Source organism: Natator depressus, chromosome 10 (genome assembly GCF_965152275.1).
Source record: "Natator depressus isolate rNatDep1 chromosome 10, rNatDep2.hap1, whole genome shotgun sequence".
NCBI lineage: Eukaryota > Metazoa > Chordata > Testudines > Cheloniidae > Natator > Natator depressus.
The window spans coordinates 48,194,492-48,211,577 of record NC_134243.1 but is presented as its reverse complement, the minus strand read 5'-3'; positions in this window follow the sequence as shown (position 1 = coordinate 48,211,577).

Sequence of the window (17,086 nt, the reverse complement as noted above, 5' to 3'; positions counted from 1 at the left end):
GGAAGGCTGCCCAGAACTCTCCTAGGAGTCTGTCAGCATGACTCCTAAACAGTCTAGCAGGGTCAGGTTAGTTCTCATGCTATGTCTTGGACAGCGTAGAGGCCTCCAAATGTGTTATATACCTCCAAAATTCTAAGGGCATGGGCTGATACAGCACAAAACAGAAATGATCTACAAAAATTGAGTGGCAGGTGGGCATTGAAGAACCACGTGCTTCTGGACCCTGTCTCTGGAGCAGGCATAGGAGGAGGGAGCTGGGTCCAAGTTCTGCAAGTCTGATTAACTTTCTGGTGAGCTGCAGAATCTGAACTCCTCCTGGGGTATGAAGCCTGCAGAGCGGATCCCAAGGCAGTCCAGACCTTGACAGCGCCCCCTAAGTCATCACTTGGTTTCATTATCCCTGTTAGGCTTGTACATGGTACTTCCTGTCCCTCTGCCATCTTAGTCTTCTTTCAGTTTGTTTTGTCCTAGTGAGCAGCCTTTCTTCCCCCTTGTGAGTGGAGTCTCCATTGGGGACTGAGAGCAGAACCAGCTTTCTACACGTAGCCACCATTATGCACTGTCAACATGAGTTTATTTACCCAGAGATTCCAACAGATCATCTTGCATGGTGGAGAAACTCATGTCAAGGGCACCTTCAGAGCAAGTAGTCAGTGTTTCAGATGTCTCCTCTCTCTCTATAGCTTGCTGACGTGGATTTGGTTCCTTGCTCATTTTCAGAGTGTGGTCTACATGGTTTACCACCTGCTGATGTAAAACAAGCCGAGTGGGTTTTGTTCAGACTTTCCTGCATAATGTGAATGACAACAGGTGCCATAACCAGAAGCGGTTTCAAAGGCTGCAAAGAGTAATTAATACACACAGTGAGATCTGCCTTAAGCAACTACCTAGAAACTGGTCATCAAGTGGAGATGGGTCTTTAACTAAAGGGCAAATCAAATGGCACTGGAAATCTTGGGAAAGCTTTAAAGTGCTTGCTCAAAATGGGGCTACCTAATGGAGGTTATCCTTCGAGAAGATCTGTCTATCTGGCCACATGCACTAAAGGTTCAGTGGTGCAAGTCTTCTTGCCCTCCGCTGATTTCAAAAGGAGTCAAAAGGGCTCAGCAATGTTCGTCTGGGTTGAGTCCTGATGGAGGTTCAGTTAAGAGAGGCTGGCAAAAGTTTGAATGCTTCTCTGCAGCTCTAGCTGAATCAACCCAGGCTTCTCCCAGGGTAGACATCAGGTTGGTTGGCAGTCTCCCGAGGACTGTCTATCTCCCATGATCTCTGGTATATACTAGCTCCCTAAGGTCAGAAATACCATGAGAATAATCTGGTATTTTGGTGCTTTTGGTTATGTCTGAAACCAAGAAATGCAGCAACCCCAGTTCTAACCAATCTCCATGCCCCATAATACCCAGGGTTAATTCTAGCACATAAACAATTAGTTTGCATCCACACACCACACAGTTAATGCTTGTCTAATGACCGTGGCTGCCAACCACGGTTATAATTGGTTATTATTTATTTGCACTTTCCAGACACTTAGGAAGAATTGTCCCTGCTCCAAGGAACTCACAATCTAAAGTCGAAGAAGTAGACAGAGATGAGGGGAACAGACAATTCATCACAGAGGTGGATCTCTAGAGGGACTTAAATATGGGCAAATGAGCCCAGGAAAGTTGAACCAGGCATGGAAGGGGGCTGCAGGGAAGTGACTGTGTGAGGTGGTTGGAAATGTTGGTGGAGGGGAGGGGATGGAGTTATATAGCACGCTGGACAAGGTGACAAGAAGCTTAGGTTTGATATTATACCAGCTGGGAAGCCAGAGGAGGGATTCAAAAATGGGGGTTAATTGAGCAAAGGGATAGGCAAGGAAGATGAGTATAGATCCAGTTCAGCACACTGGGTTTTTTTGCAGTGTGACAGGACCCCAATGAGCCATGTTTATGTAACCAGTTTGGCTGGGTCTCCTTCCTCCCAGCTTCCTGGGTGGTAGGACACCCCAGAGTGCATTGTCGGACCTGTCACTGATGGCCCTCTCTGTGCACTCTATCCCCAGCTGAGGGTCTGCCGAGATTTTCCCAGAATGCATTTGTACAAACAAGGTTAGGAGGCTCTTTAGATGTGGACGTGTAGACATGGTTGCAATGGCAGAAAAGTTTCTGTATGGACACAAATTGAGCTGTTTTCCTTGTAAAGAGATAAAGTAACTGTACAGTGGTTAAACATTATAATGCAGGCAGGGCCTTAGAGGGTTAAGCAATGTACACACATCATTAATTTATGGGTCTGAGTGGTTCTGGAGTGGAGTTGTCACACTGGTTTAGATAATGCTAACTGTATGCACCCTGCCAGCTGCTACAATGTCTTAGTGGTTTGAGTTGCTGCATGCAGAATTATGGTGCCTTTGTGGGAATATTATGTTCTCTGAATAGAGCCCCACAGAGCAATTTGCCTCACCCTTACAAACCCATCCAAATAACTAGAAATGCCTTACAAACACAAAACAATTGAGAAAATAAATGTATTATACTGTACATCTGTGACAAAACAATGCTTTCATGTGCACAGAGAGAAATGTGTTTGTTTAACTTATGGGCTCACATTTGGAAATAAATGCATTAATTTAAATCAAAACGGGACGTTCTTCAATATAAAGGAATTTTACATGCCAGATGTAGGAAATACACCATTTGAGCAACAGAGTAATACCCAGGGGCAGAGTCACAGTAGTTAGTGTTAACCTGGTACATGCATCCTTATGGTATCTCAGACGCCGCCTTTCTCCCCATGAGACACCCCTGCACTTGCAGTCAGGAGAAGAACTTGAATTAGAACCCCCTTGGTTTAAATGAGAAGGGGCTGCTGGTAGGACATTTTCTGCAAAGGGCTTTGGAATTCCCTGTCTTCTTGCTGTGCCAGAGGCTGGGGTGGTTACCCTGCTGTGCACACTCCAAAGCCCTCCTTTTCTCATGGGTGTGCAGGGAGGAGGAGGGCTAGCAGGTTGACACAGGTAGTTTGGTCTGTGCGTTTTATTACTATGATCATCTGACAGGCTTGTTTGCATGTGGAAGTAGTGGCAGTCCCACAACTAGGTGATAATTTTTGTATTAAAAAGCATTAGTTTAATTCGTGTGGAGCATACAAAATGTCAGATTGGGGGCTATAAAACCCCAAGAAATAACGATCAGTAACATACACAGAGTGTTTCAGTAAAGGATTTTAAAAAAATATACCAGCCCTTGTCATTTGCATTCTTTTTAAATATTTGAGCTGTTGTGATGGACTGTATAAGCACTTGCTGTTGCATTTCAGTTTACATATAAGCACAACCAAATTTGTTTTGTGAATTGACATTTACATATTTGAAACCAGCAATATAGTCCAGGACTAAACCACATGTGAATGAATCTCAATTCAATACAATTTGTGTACAATTTGTGGGCATCTCCAAAAGATTCTATGATTCGGTTTGGGTAATTATCCAAAAGTTTGGCTGCTTAATGTAACTTATCGAAGGGTCTTTGGTCTATAGTTGAGCTGGAAATCTAGTAAGAATGGGGATTCTTGTGAGATTTCTAAGACTTGATTTCAGCAAGCTCAGAAATAACATGGGAAGAATCTTTATGCATGATATCTAAGAATGTCTAAGTCTTTCTGAAACTAGGAAATGAAGAGGCACATAACAAATATTAGTGTTGGTTGAAAAAATGTTAACAGAATAGCTTTCTGTGGGAAAAGGCAGTCGTGTGAAAATCGAAATGTTTCACAGGAATGTGTTGATGAAATTTTCAGTGAAAGAAAGTCAAAACAATTAGTTTGGACTTTCTTATTTTATTTAGATAATGTTGAAACATTTCATTTTGATAAAGTTGAAATGTTTTGACTATCATTTTGATTAATTTCATTTAGACTTTTATATTACATAAAATATAAATTTTAAATATTATCTAATTATATTTAATGTTATAATGTTGTGACATTATTGCAATGAAACAAAACAATTCCAAACTTAATTTTTTTAGAAATTTACTTTCTTAGGAAATTTGGATTTTGGCTTTTTATTCTGATTTGAAACAAAAAAACAAATTTTCAAATGTCAACAATTTCTCATGGAATGAAAATTCTGGTTTCCGGACAGCTCTAATAAATATGTAACACACTGGCAAAAACGTATTGTGTTCACCACTACAGTCCTGTTCACTCACAAGACAAAGGCTACTTACTGCTGCCAGAGTAAGTCTGATAGCTGGTAACAATAGTAAAATGGGTCAACTACTAGGAGGGATGTGGCAGATACTTGGACAGTGTCTTACCAAAAAAAAAGTATGAATTTCTCTACTGTGAACTTCTAAAAAGAAAATCATGGTTCAAATCATGTTCCAGGTAAAGGTTCACCTTTGTCCTTTTATCCAAATGGTACTTGTATCTTTGAGTTACGATTCTATTAGCATATAGCCAGTGATGCAAGTAGCATTCATTTCTTACAGGTACGCTGCACTCATGGGAGGGACACAAAGGGGGGGGCATGTGGCCTCCCCATGTGACTCCTTCCCACCCCGCCCCCAGCCCAGGGCTCCCGTGTTCTCCCCGTCCCCTCTCAAGGATCCATCCCAGGTTACCTGAGGGGAGCCTCCTCTTGCTGCGCCGGAGACTTCTGAACTGCAGGGCTCTCCCAGGAACCGCAGTGGCGAAAGGAGCAGAACATGGGGGTGCTTGGTGGCCTCACGCCGGCAGCTCCTCCGGCGCGGCTGTACTGCCCCCAGCCCTGCCCCCACCGCTCTGTCCTCTGGCAGGGCTGCTGTACAGACCCTGCCAGGAAATGGAGGCACGCAGCTGTGTGGAAGAGCTGGGGGCGGTGCTGGGGACGGTACAGCTGCGCTGGAGGAGCTTCCAGTGTGGGACCACCAGGCAGCCCCACATTCTGCTCCTCCTGTGTCTTCCCGGTATGGAGTACCGGCTATAAATATCTTACTGGTACGGTGTACCGGACTGTACCACCCTACTTGTACCACCATACTTGACACTTTACCTTTAGGTCATCCACACTGTAATGTGTTAGTTTCTCTGCCCTCTTCTGGATGGATTGTTAGACCAGCAGAAATGTGTGCAATTGTTGCCCTCTAGTGGGTGGAGGTCTACAGGATATAAGGAACAATACAATTAGTCCAGTGTTAATGGAGATTCTTCTTTAGTTTAAACAGTAAACGTCTATGTTTACAGAGTAGAAGGTTGTGGATTCTATTCTCCATGTCTCAGATGTGAATCACCCTCCTGTATATATGCATGCAGCCAAGGATTTGTCACAATAACCATGACAGAAAGGATGCAACATTTCCGAAGACAAACACCCATGGGTTGGCTGATTCGCTGATAGGCCTGTGCACCCAGTATAGTTTGGCATAACTCTATTCCCCCCCCCCCCAGATATATTAATCAAATACTTTAAATAATTGCTGCAGCTGTGACTGATATCAACTGCATAGCTAATTACCCAGGAGATTAAAATGACTCTTTCTGTTTAAAAAAGCTGTAAATGAGTTAATTATTTACTTTGCTTGCCTCTCTCACCTCGTTATGCTTGTAAATGAATAGAAATATTGATCTTGGAACTGATTTGGGTGTTACGCAGCCTGAGTTGGTTTAATTAGGGGCTTAAAATTACCGTGCTTGCTCCTTCTGACCAAGCACATTATCTTTTTACTTTACTTACCTTTCACAAAATCCATCCTGGGAAGTCGGGCCAGGACAGACCATTTAGGCCATGCAATTTGAGCTCCACCATTTTGTAGGGCTCCTTTCCATACTAGCCCCACAACTGTCTTATTTAGCCTGTTCTTGACTCCTTGCAACAATAACACCTCAATCCACTGCCCAGTTACTTTTACCGTTCAAACTGCTTTCCTGTTACCTGACTTATATGTTTCCTTCTGTGAGCCTGAGGCCATTTTTCTGTGTTCTTCATCTTCTGGGCCTGTGAATAATTTCCTTTTTTCATTTATATCGTTTTCTTGAATTAGAGCTGGTCAAAAATTGCCCATTGAAACTGTCCTGGGGTGACAAATGGCCTTTCTTTCTAAACCAATTTTTTTGTGTGGAATTTTTTTTTTTTTGTTTCATTCAAACTCTTCTGTTTGTTTAATGAAAAACTGAAAATAGGAAAAAAATTAGTTTTTCAAAAACTGAAAAATTTAGGGGGTTTGGGTAGAAAAAATGGAAAATGGTCACAAAAGGATTTTGGAAAAAAATGGAAGTTTTATGTTTATTTTGAACATATGGATGGAAAATACTTACTGGTTTCCAACTAGCTCTACCTTGAAGGTATTTACAGATTTGTTGTCATGCTCCCATTGACTCAGTCAGACTAGACCTAGTGTGTCAAATTATGCCTTCAGTTGCTGTAACAGGTCAGCATACCCTGGTACCTCTAAAGATAGTGGGTTCCAGCTGTGCTAATATTCAGCCCAGCTATGGACGTAGGACAGAATCCTGCCCCCCCCCAACTCCCTGTGCAATACCCTCCCCTACTTTTTACAGCTGTGGGTTGGTCCTCCTCACCTCCTTGCCCTTCCTCTCCAGAGAGTAAAGGCTCCTTGATTTCTAGTGACATGTGTCAATAACTGCCAAATTGATGGAGCAAGGCCAATTACAGTGGTAGTTAAACAATGTACCATTTCTTTAAGGAGAGAAGGATACACACAGCAATACAGAAAGCCTTTTACTCTTATTCTCATGTAAATGCAGCTCCGGGAAACTCTGCTAGTATGTGCTGGGAAACATAAGTCACACAAGGTAAGTTTGGTGGCAGTATCCTTACATCTGAAGTGCGACCCCCTTCATTCAGGTCCTTCTCCCTCTCCTGGTTCATGGAGTTTGCTTTCCCTATTCTCCCCCCAAAATTCTGTCTCTCTGCTTCCAGTAAGGGTCTAGCCCAGCCCTTTGTCCCTTCTCCAGGACTCCCTCCTGTGTGGCCATCTGAACACCTCACTGGAGCTGTTTCTCTCTTACTGCTGCACCTTTACGCTACCAGGTGTCTGCTGGTGTAACACCGACAGACCCCAGTCGTCGGCTGACAGGATCGAACCTGGGACCTCTGGACCTTAGTGCACTAGCTAAAAGCCATATAGCTGTTAGCTAAGGCTGTAGAGCAGACTCAGTTCTTCTCTCTAAGTGGTCTCAGTGCCACTAGATGGGACAGAACACCACACCCAGAAGGTGTGTGGGTTACATACTTCCCCTCACTGAGGAAGCGCGTCATGAGCTTCAGAGACTTCCCAGTTGAAATCCCAGAGAAGCCCCTACTTGTAACACTGACAGACCCTGGTCGTCATCAGGCGGGATCAAACCTGGGACCTCTGGAGCTTAGTGCATGAGCCCCCCACTCACTCTTCCCCCCCCCCCCCCGCCACTAGATGGGACAGAACACCACACCCAGGAGGTGTGTGGGTTACACTGGCGGCAGCCGCCATTTTGAATTCAACCTGATGCAGAGCAGGCACCCACTGTGCTCTCTCTCTCTTTCTGTCAGGGAGCTTTTCTGTAACCTGCTGGTCAGTGTGTGTTGTGTTCCCCTGTGTCCAATACAAAGAGGATGTGATTTAGTGACAGCCCCAGCTACAGAGCCTGGGTGTATAGCTGAAGCTGGGGCGACTCATTTTTTCCACTCTGGTGTCAACCAAGATAGTGTTTTCTTTTAATCTAAGGACAGAAACTCTGAGGTGGCTCCTTGTGCTTGGGAAACATGACACTTCTTCCAGTTCCCAGTCAGTCAGGAGAACTGGGGCTAGTCTTGGCTCACTTCTCCTCTGTGTGAGCTGATGGGCTTACTCACACAGACAGTACATAGATTGTCATAAATGAACTCTCAGAAATGCAATACCAGTTCATAAATCCTGGGCCATCTGTCACAGTCGCACACATGCATCCTTCCCCCTGCAGTTGACAAATGCTGAGTGAGTGGAATGGCAGCCAGGAGTTGGCCCAGTATGGATAGCTCTTCGCTCTCTAATCAAACAGCTTATTCACAGATGCTTGTGTCTATTTGTTTGGCTTCCTTATTTCCTTTAAGGCACAGGGGCCCCACTCTCAGTTAGTTTGTCCTTCCGCCTGGGACAGGAATGGTAGTAGTTGGCTCTGAGCTTTCCTTCATTCTGAGGCTCTTCAGGGGGCAGCCCAGCCCATACAATAAGGTGGAGCAGCCTCAGTGCTATGGGGCCCTGGAACCAGCATGGTTAGTGCCAGACTGGTCTAAGGGGATTCCATGCTGGTAGGGTTTCTGTTGCCAGAGTATGTGACACTGGTACCATCATGGTCAGTGCTGGACTGGGTTGTAGGACCTGATGCTGGCAGGATTCATGCTGCCGGGCTATATAGACCCAGTACTGGCATGGTCAATGCCAGATTGGGCCATGGGAAGGCTGGCTGCACTTCTGCTGCTTGGAAATTGATAATTTTTTTTTTCAATTTACAAATGCGGCTTCATTTCCCGGCAGCCGGAGAAAATGACTTTGAAAAATAACTGTGGCTCTTAAGTTAAATTGGTGTCAACATTCATTTCAGGCCACTTGAAGCTAATCAATTTAAGTTCCTGCTTGCAAAGGAAATACCTTTCTTGCTGGCTGCCCTCCTTCTTCCCCTTTCTTTTTAGCCCAACTCGCACAATTGCTCTTCGTTTTTCAGCAATTCTCGGCCTCTTTCTTTCCACCAACATCTCGCTGGTCCAAGAGGCGTAGACTCCGAGCTCTGGAATTTTGTGTGTTTTCACAGGCAAGTCCATTAGCTACGTGCGTTCAGGCCTCTCTCCTCCTGGATGGGCTCACTTTAATAAGAGCAGAGGAGCAAGCCCCAGTCTCACGGAAGTCAGCTGAAGGTGCAGCTGCTGTGTGCTAGGCACCTCCACTGAGAAGATTCTACCGGATGAGGACAAACAGTTGCTGCTCTTAATGAATGCCCTGGTTTCAATAGCCATGCTCAGTCTGTGCCTGGACTGAGAAGGTAGTGGGTCTGGGAGTGAGGATCTATGGATTTTGCCCTGTAGAAGGCCCTTTTCACCAATATTACAGGGGAATGTGAAACTGTAATGCCCAGTGGCTGAAGTGGGCTAGGGGCAGTTCAGAGCAGGGCTCAAGTGGTGTACAGATGGTCTGGTAGCCGGGAGATCATTCAGTATGACAGGCAGTCCCAGGTAATGGTTGGAGTTCTCACAAGGGATCGGTAGCTGGGAAATCCAAACCAAGGTGCTGGATTGGCAAGGTCATGCAAGGCAAGACGGTCTAGGCAGCCACTAGCAGGCAACAGCCTGTTGCTCAAACAGCTTCCTCTTCCTGTTGTGGTCTTTATATAATCCAGGTATTCAGTGGGAATGCTGCTTGTCCAGCCAATCAGGGGCTTGGGGTGTGGCTGCTGTGATGTAGACCCTTAGCACTATGGCTGCTCGTCAGCAGTTGCGGTGCAGTTTTGCTGTCATTGCGTGGTGTCCAGAGCTGCCGTGTAGGGACCCACTGAGCCTTGGTTTGATACTGGTGTCCTACCAAAAACAAGGGGAGAGGAAAAGCAGCCTTCTCACAGAGAGGATCAGGAAGGCATTGGGGAGAAGCTGTGCTGCCGATTAATCGGTGTTCTCTTTAATGCAGTCAGGGGTATTGCACTCAGATACCACAGTGATGGGCTTCTTAAAAATAACGACATAGTTTGGAGGATGCTTCACATTTCTTTCAGGGTGGCAGTCTTCTGGTTAAATTCAGGGATGCGTTTTATATTTAGGGTCAGAATTTTGAAATCAGGACCCTGAGTCACATCCAGTGTGTACACACATTTGAATGCAAAGAGGTAACTGTACATGCAAAAGCCAGCAGTGTTACTAGAGTGCTTTGTGTCAGTATATACATAAATAGCTAATAGATAAGGCAGTACACGAGGCTTAAGAATATATAGTATATTTCCTGGGCTGTGTAGGACCTATAGAACTTGTCCACTGCAAATGACTTTATCTGGCAACTTGTTACATCCCCTCTAACAGTTAGCTGAGTGCACACAACAGTGATCTGCAGTTGCAGTTACACAGTCTGAATGCACAGCTGCTGCATGTTGGGTTTGATCGGAGGCAGAGCTCTTGCTTTGTCTTGCATGTGCCAGGCAGTGAAAGCTGTATTGAGCAAGTGAAGTAGGTAACAGTTCTACAGTACTGAGCAAATAAAGCAGGAAGGGAAGAGAAGGAAAACACCTTGTCCCATCTCTCTTGGAAGCCAGGCAGAAGAGGTGGAAGGAGGTCCCATGCTTCAAGGTGAGTTTCTCTTCTCAATCAACCTTTCTAGACATGAGGATCTGATGCTTGGGGGAGTCTGACCATGAGTAGAGACCCCTCCTTCTTTATCTGGTGCAGCCATAAGTCTTTGGATGGCTTTTGGCTCTGGTTCAGTTATGAAAGGATAGGTTTAGTTGTTGCTCATTTCAAATTAGAGCATCAAAGCCACAGGAAGAAATACTGGGCCAGAACCAGCTCAGCCCCCAGCTCTGCCAGGAAAGAATAAAGCACCTCCCCTCTCAGGTCTGGGTTCTGTACCACGGGGACAAAATAATGAACCCTACAGCCTGGGTCTGCAGCCCTTGCTCACAGATCTGAGTCAGTACTAGGTTGGCACATGTTGCAGAGAGGTGAGTAATAGTCCTGGTTCTGACCTGACCTGCTGTTTAGTTAGCTTATGAGCTCTCTGGGGCAGGGAGTGTCTCCCCCATGTGTGCATCTAGCATCTGGCACAACAGGGCCCTGATTTTAGGGGCTGCCATAATGCTACTAATCCTAAGTAACATGGAGGCACTAGAGAGCACCTCGGAGAGCTGATCCCAGCCCCAACTCTGTACTCAGGGACCACGTAACAAAGCCCACGGCAGAGACACCTGCTCCCGTTTTCCGAGCCGTCTCTACCTAAATGGTTTTGTAAATCTCAGCAGTAAAAAGTGTCCACAATCAGGCAAATACCAGACTGCAGAAAGGAGAGTGTGAAGTGATTACGCTGGTGAAAGAGAAGGCACTTAGTGGCGTCTGAGAGAGAATGTGGGCAGGTGAGCAATGGGTCTCATGAAGCAGAACGAAGTGTATTATTATTTTTAATGGAAATTCAAGCAGGGCTTTGCAGATGTGTTGGGCAGAGCATGAGCAGAGAAACAGCTAATTCTGATTCATGCCGGTGGTAAGAGTAAAGCCGTCATTGTTCCGGTGCTGGGGTAAAGAATGCAGCAGCTCAGCAGGGCCGGCTGGAGAGGGAAGGGAGGAGAGGACCTACTGTGGATTGCAGTTTGTACTCACCAGCTTTTATTCCTAGCTGGGCCACAGAAATCCATTACTCCAGCATAAAGCACTAGGATTCCGGGGGGTGGACAGCTCTGCAATTACCACTGTGTGCTGGTTCCAGGCCTCCTGCTGACCCTCTGTGCTGTCAAGTCTCAACACTGACCCCACCTCTTGTTCTCTCAGCTCACTCCATCCCATGACCATCCTCCCTGAGCTGGGACATAGCTCCCTCTAGCATGATCTGGAGATCAATTGAGCCCTTTGGTCCTCAGAACTCTACCTCCCATATGAGTGTTTTTAATGAAACAGCAGGGTATGTCCCAGGTTTCCTGGGAACCTTGAGTTAATGAACAAGTAAGTCTCATTCTTAAAGTATACAAGAGGGGACTGTAGCTTTATAATCATCGTTACAGAGCTGGCTCTGAAAGCAGAGGCCACGTAGGGATTTTCATTCTTCACGGCACTTTACAAAGGCAGGCAAATTGTTACCCTCCCTTTTAACCTGCCCACAGGCACACAGGCCTGAGACTAGGCCCAGGGTCTCCTGACACCAGAAACCTTGCCAATCCACTACACCATGCTGTCTGCTGCTAGCTATTGAACTCATCTGTCATAGCTTCTCATCCACCTGAGAAATGCAGTGTGTGTGGGGGGGGGGGGAGCAGGTGGGGGGTGTGTGTGTGTGTGTTTAGATCCGGTTCTCCCTTGGGTCCAGAAGAGACCACAGCTGCAGACATTAAATGTGGGGATTGCTAGGTAGCAGGGTTCGGGTCAGCTGTCGGGATTAATTAATTCCCCAGCATGCCTTGGGCCTGATCCAAAGCCCATTGAAGTCGATGGTTAAGCTTCTCACTGATGTCCGTGGTCTTTGGCTCAGGTTCTACAGGGAGGAGGTGCTTGGGACTTTGAGCTCATGATGTTAGGAGCATATTGCATTTGCCCTCCTTTTAACTATGCTCAGTCTTTGGCTGCACACTGCCCTGTTGATCTCTTAGTTTAAACCCTGAGCGTAGGAAGATTTTGGACATGTGACTAGACTCTGTAAAACCAGCTGGCAGCTGCTCCCCTTTCTCTGGACTGGGAGACCTCGGGGTGTTTCTCCCAAACCAGACCATGGCTCGCTTGACATGACAACCGTTGTGGCACCTCCCAAGTGTCACCTCCCAGCACGCTCTGCCTACAGTGTAAAGCAGGCCTGGATTCTTTGCTGGCCATCACTACTAGAGTTGTTTCAAAGCCCAGCTCTGAAGCACAGAAAGGAACTTCCCAGGGCATTTACCCAGGTCCCTTAAAAACATGGTATATTCCATGTGCTGCCTCTCCCTTTCTTGGGGAAGCCGATGTAAATCTGCCCTAGGGAAAAGGCTTTTCACAGCCAGGGCTTAATGCTGAAAACATTTCTGCCATTGGGCGGGGAGGGGTGGGGGGCGGCAGTGGTTCTTCTTGTGCCAATATATTCCCACTAAAAAAAAAGGGTGTTTTACTGACACATGGGGCTGACTCTGTCTTGGGAAGCCTGACTCCATTCATGCTGTCAGGGAGCAGTGGTTCTGAGGCTCCCAGAGTCCTTAGGGATGTAGGAAACGAAGGCAGGAGTGTGGACCAATGGTTAGAGTAAATCAGGACTCTGGAGTTCTATTACCAGTGTTGGGAAGCAGAGTGGTTAGACCAGGGAAGTGGGATGCAGGATTCCTGGTTTTTCTTCCTTCCCAGCTTTGCCACTGCCTCACCATGCCCCTCTTTCCTCTGGACTGGGTAGTTAAAGTATGGCTCCCCAGAGATGGCAGTAATTATGCTGGGTTACTGAATGCTTGTGCCCAAGGGCACAACCAGAATTCTCCTAAGGGGTGCTGACTTGGGGGTGGGAGGTGGGGTCATCCTGCTGCTGAGTGCATGATGGGGGGACTAATTGCACAGAAGCATGGGGGGATTCCTACTGTAGGGACCATCATCTCCTGGAGACTCCATTAGTCCAGGCTCCATCCATCTCTCCCAGCTTGGGGTCCTCACCTTGGAGTCGGGGGTCCCTGTTCTGGATCAGTGGCCTGTATCGCTCCAGCTGCTCTGCGTTACGGACTCTGCTGCCCTCACAGCTGGGGAAGAAGCTCAGCAGGCCACTCTGGGCTAGGGCAGCTGGGTGTGGGCAGGGCCTGGAGTGCGTGATCCCACACACCTCTGCACCACAGAGATGCCCTGCTGGGGGGCAGTGGGGTTGTATGTGTTTCTCTGCTGACCCCTGCAGCAGTGTGCAGCTCCAGAGGGCTTCAAGCCTGGACAGGGCTCAAGGGGGTTAAGGTCTGTTGCAGCCTCTGCCCTGAACCCTGATTGGCATCTATGGCCAAGGGGGGCAGTTGGCTCCCCGCCCCCCTCGCTTCATCCCTGTGTGTGCCCCTAATGGCACAAAGATGTGGTACAGAACGTTACCACGGGCACCAGCATGGTGCATGCCAGTGCTGTGCTCCCTCTCTCCCGGCATACAGTGGCCTGTGCCTCCTATTTGAGAGGCAATTAGAGAATGTGGCACAGTTAAAAATAGCCTGTGTCCGTGGGGAGAATGCTGGGGAAAAGATATTTGCTGAGGAGCAGTGTTCACCTTGCTGCAGTTGACAGTCACGAGTAATTAAACCTGCCAGTGAGACCCCGTTCCCTTCCCACGAGGGGAGTGGAGATGGGCGGTGCTGGCAGCCGGTGCTTTTTGTGGAGGAGGCTGTGAGAGGGGGCGACAATGCCCGCTCCACCCCCAGTTCCTGGCAGGATTTCACTGCGGAGGTGAAAGGCGAGTGTGGCGGGGATGGCATTCTTCCAACCAGCCGCAGCACTGATGCCTGGCTTGCGGGGGAGGGGAAAGCAGAGCTCCGCACCTCTCCTTCGTGCTGGTGGCTTAGCCTGTGGCAGCCAGGGCAGGGTGACTGAAGGGTCCTCAGGGGGCTCTGACTGGCCTGGTACCTGGTGGAAAGCCCTGTGCACAATGGCTCTGGAATGAACACACAACATGTTTCCCCCGTCGACTTGGTGAGCACCTCCCTCCCAGCCAAATGCTCCTGGGCTTTGACAGGGGAGTGATAACAGGCCCTTGCCAACAGCACGAGGGAGGGGGATGTTGTAGCCCTTAAAACCTGGTGAGTGGCCAGTGTGGCCGTAGGAGAAGACCCCTGTTGAAGATGATTCCCCTGTGTGGGGAGATGTGGCCTTAATTAAGGTGTGTGCAAGCAGCACAACAAGCTGCCACCTGGAGGCTTAGGGTTGGGGTGCTGGGCTTGGCGTGCTACAGAAGCAGTGGTCAGCCCTGCAGGCGTGGGGCATGGTGCTGCATCACGCTTCACAATCCCCTCTGAGTAATGCATGGCGAGGCCTGGCTGGGGTGAACGGTAGGCTCTGGAGGGAGCGGCACCCAGCTACTCTGGTTTGTAGGGAAGGTTGCTTTCAGGGGGAGGGTTGTTCAGGGAGGCACTTCCAAGTGACCAGCCTGCAAAGAGTGAATGAGGAGGCGCTATGGCTCTCAAGGGCAATTGGTCAGGGAAAAGCTGGATACACATCAGAATGGGGCAGGGGGGCTGATGGTGTGTATAGATCCCACCCAGCGCTGGGGAGACACCCCCAGGTTTTTTGGGAGCAGCAGGCTGCTGGCTGAGGAAATGAGAGTGCCCTGAGCAACGCAGGAGAGAAGGGGCATTCTGTGCAAGAGAGGGCAGAGATACCGTGTCCTGGCCCAGTGACTGCAGCAGAACCCTAGAGCCTGGCAGAGACGGAGGGATTTCCCCTGTACACGTAGAGGGACTTGACAGAAGAGACGCAGGGTTTGGAGTATGGGCTGTGATGGCATAGAAGGAAAACTAATGTAATGAGTCTATGTTGTGTGTGTGGCAGAGGGGATGACTGAGTTCAGCTTCAGAACTGCTGGGTGATTAGAAAATGAGGGGAAACATCAAGTTCTTTTAAAAGTTAAGGGCAAAAGCCACCTCTGCCGTAGCCCTGCAGTCCTGACTGATGCCTCCACAATGGATACTTCCTATTAAAGGAGATTCAAGAGGGCACATGTTTTCTCTTGTGTTTTGCTGGGGATCATAGCGGTAGGGGCAGAGAAAGCTCTATGAGCTTTTGTGAAGACATGTTCTGTATGGCAGCAGATGAAGCCCTGGTGCCCCAGAGGCCCATGTTATGCAGTTGCTTCTTGGGTCACTAGCTAGATTTAGGGGATAGTGTGGAGGGATTTAGGTGACAATAATAACCTGTGCTGGCATTTCATAGGAAACGCTGCTGGCCTGTCTCTTCTCGGGATCTAGCTGTCTTGGACGCTGCCTTTCACAATGTATGTGTTACTGGTGAGGTGTCATGCTCCTGAGACCCTGGCCACTGGCATAGCTACCTCCCAGCCAGCCAAACTGTCTAAGTATGGTGTGGGGCCCCTGTAACCCACTCAGAGAGACAGGTATATCCTATCGCTCCATCCATGGCCATATGGAGAGCGCGCTCTATTCCAAGATGTCTCTGCCTCAGGAGGGGATGGACAATCTAGTATTGATATTTGTTTTCACAGTCCAGATTCTATGATTCTGTGCTCAGATAAAGTTTCCACATTCTTGCAAGTGTGCACTATGGGTTTAGCTACTGGGTTTAGCTACTGGGTGTATACCTAGATCTTGGCTTGGTCTTTCAAAAGGGAAATTCGTAGACAGCTACCATGCCATGGTAATAAACTACGAGCACTCTTGGCTGAGAGTTCCATAGAGGGTTCTGGCTGGGATCTGGGATGACAGTACTGGGTTCACTTATCTCACGTGCCAGCAATGGTGGGCCCATCATGTTGAGATAGCCTCGTCTCAACAGGCATGAGGGCAAGGAGGATGTGTCTGCCTGTGCCCCAGTATGAACATTTAATGGGTTTCTCGGTGCAGAAAAGTATCTATACAGGGAGCTGTGGGGGAAAGAGAGGGAATTCGTAGGGTCTGGCTTCTCAATGTTGTAAGGCATTTCTTTCTGAGCATCTGTGTGTGCTGAGTGAGTACAGGGAAGGAGGGGATACCACTGACTCATCCAGCAGTCCAGAAGACTAATGGACCTTGACAACTGCAACACAACATGGAAACTATTAAAAAGGGAGGATTGATTAAAGCCCTCACCATCCCAGGAATCCCCTGGGCTGTTAACCCTGGGTTGGAACAGAGAAGTCTGGCAATGCCTCCTCCCCCTCTGTACAATTAGCATCTCTTGTCACTAATTGATTCCTCTGGTGCTCACAGGACAATTAGAATGTAAATTGCCTTTTACAAAGGTCATGAAAACATGATAAAAGACGAATCTATTAGAAAGGATCACTCTGAAGTCTCTCTCTCCCTGTTCTCTCTGGTACTACTGGCTTTCAGTTACCGCATGTGCATGCGCGTCAGGGGAACTAGGAGGAGGGCCATCCAAAGGTCTTGGGGGTTTAGTCCTCACAGTTGTCCTTGATGTTTGTGTTGAGCTGTAGTAATGACACAAACTACACAACTTTTGAGCATTTTCACACTGAATTCTGCACTTCTAGTTTTGCTGCCTCTTGCAGGAGATTTTTGCTGTCCCTTGTGTTTCCCCTTTCCATGATTTTTATGAATTTGCATCCAACCCTCACATTCACCTCAGAAATAGGCCCCCTCTTCACTGGAGACCCAGAACTCATGCCTGGAACTTCAGAGTGACTGTCCCATGGGAACAGTGTCTGAACTAAGGAATCTATCTAAATGGATGGATAGGTTTCCCTGTCTGATTTCAGCACAGAACAAAGTTAGCCCCAAAACAGCCTCTCCTCATCCTCAGTGGGTCAAGAGCAACTTG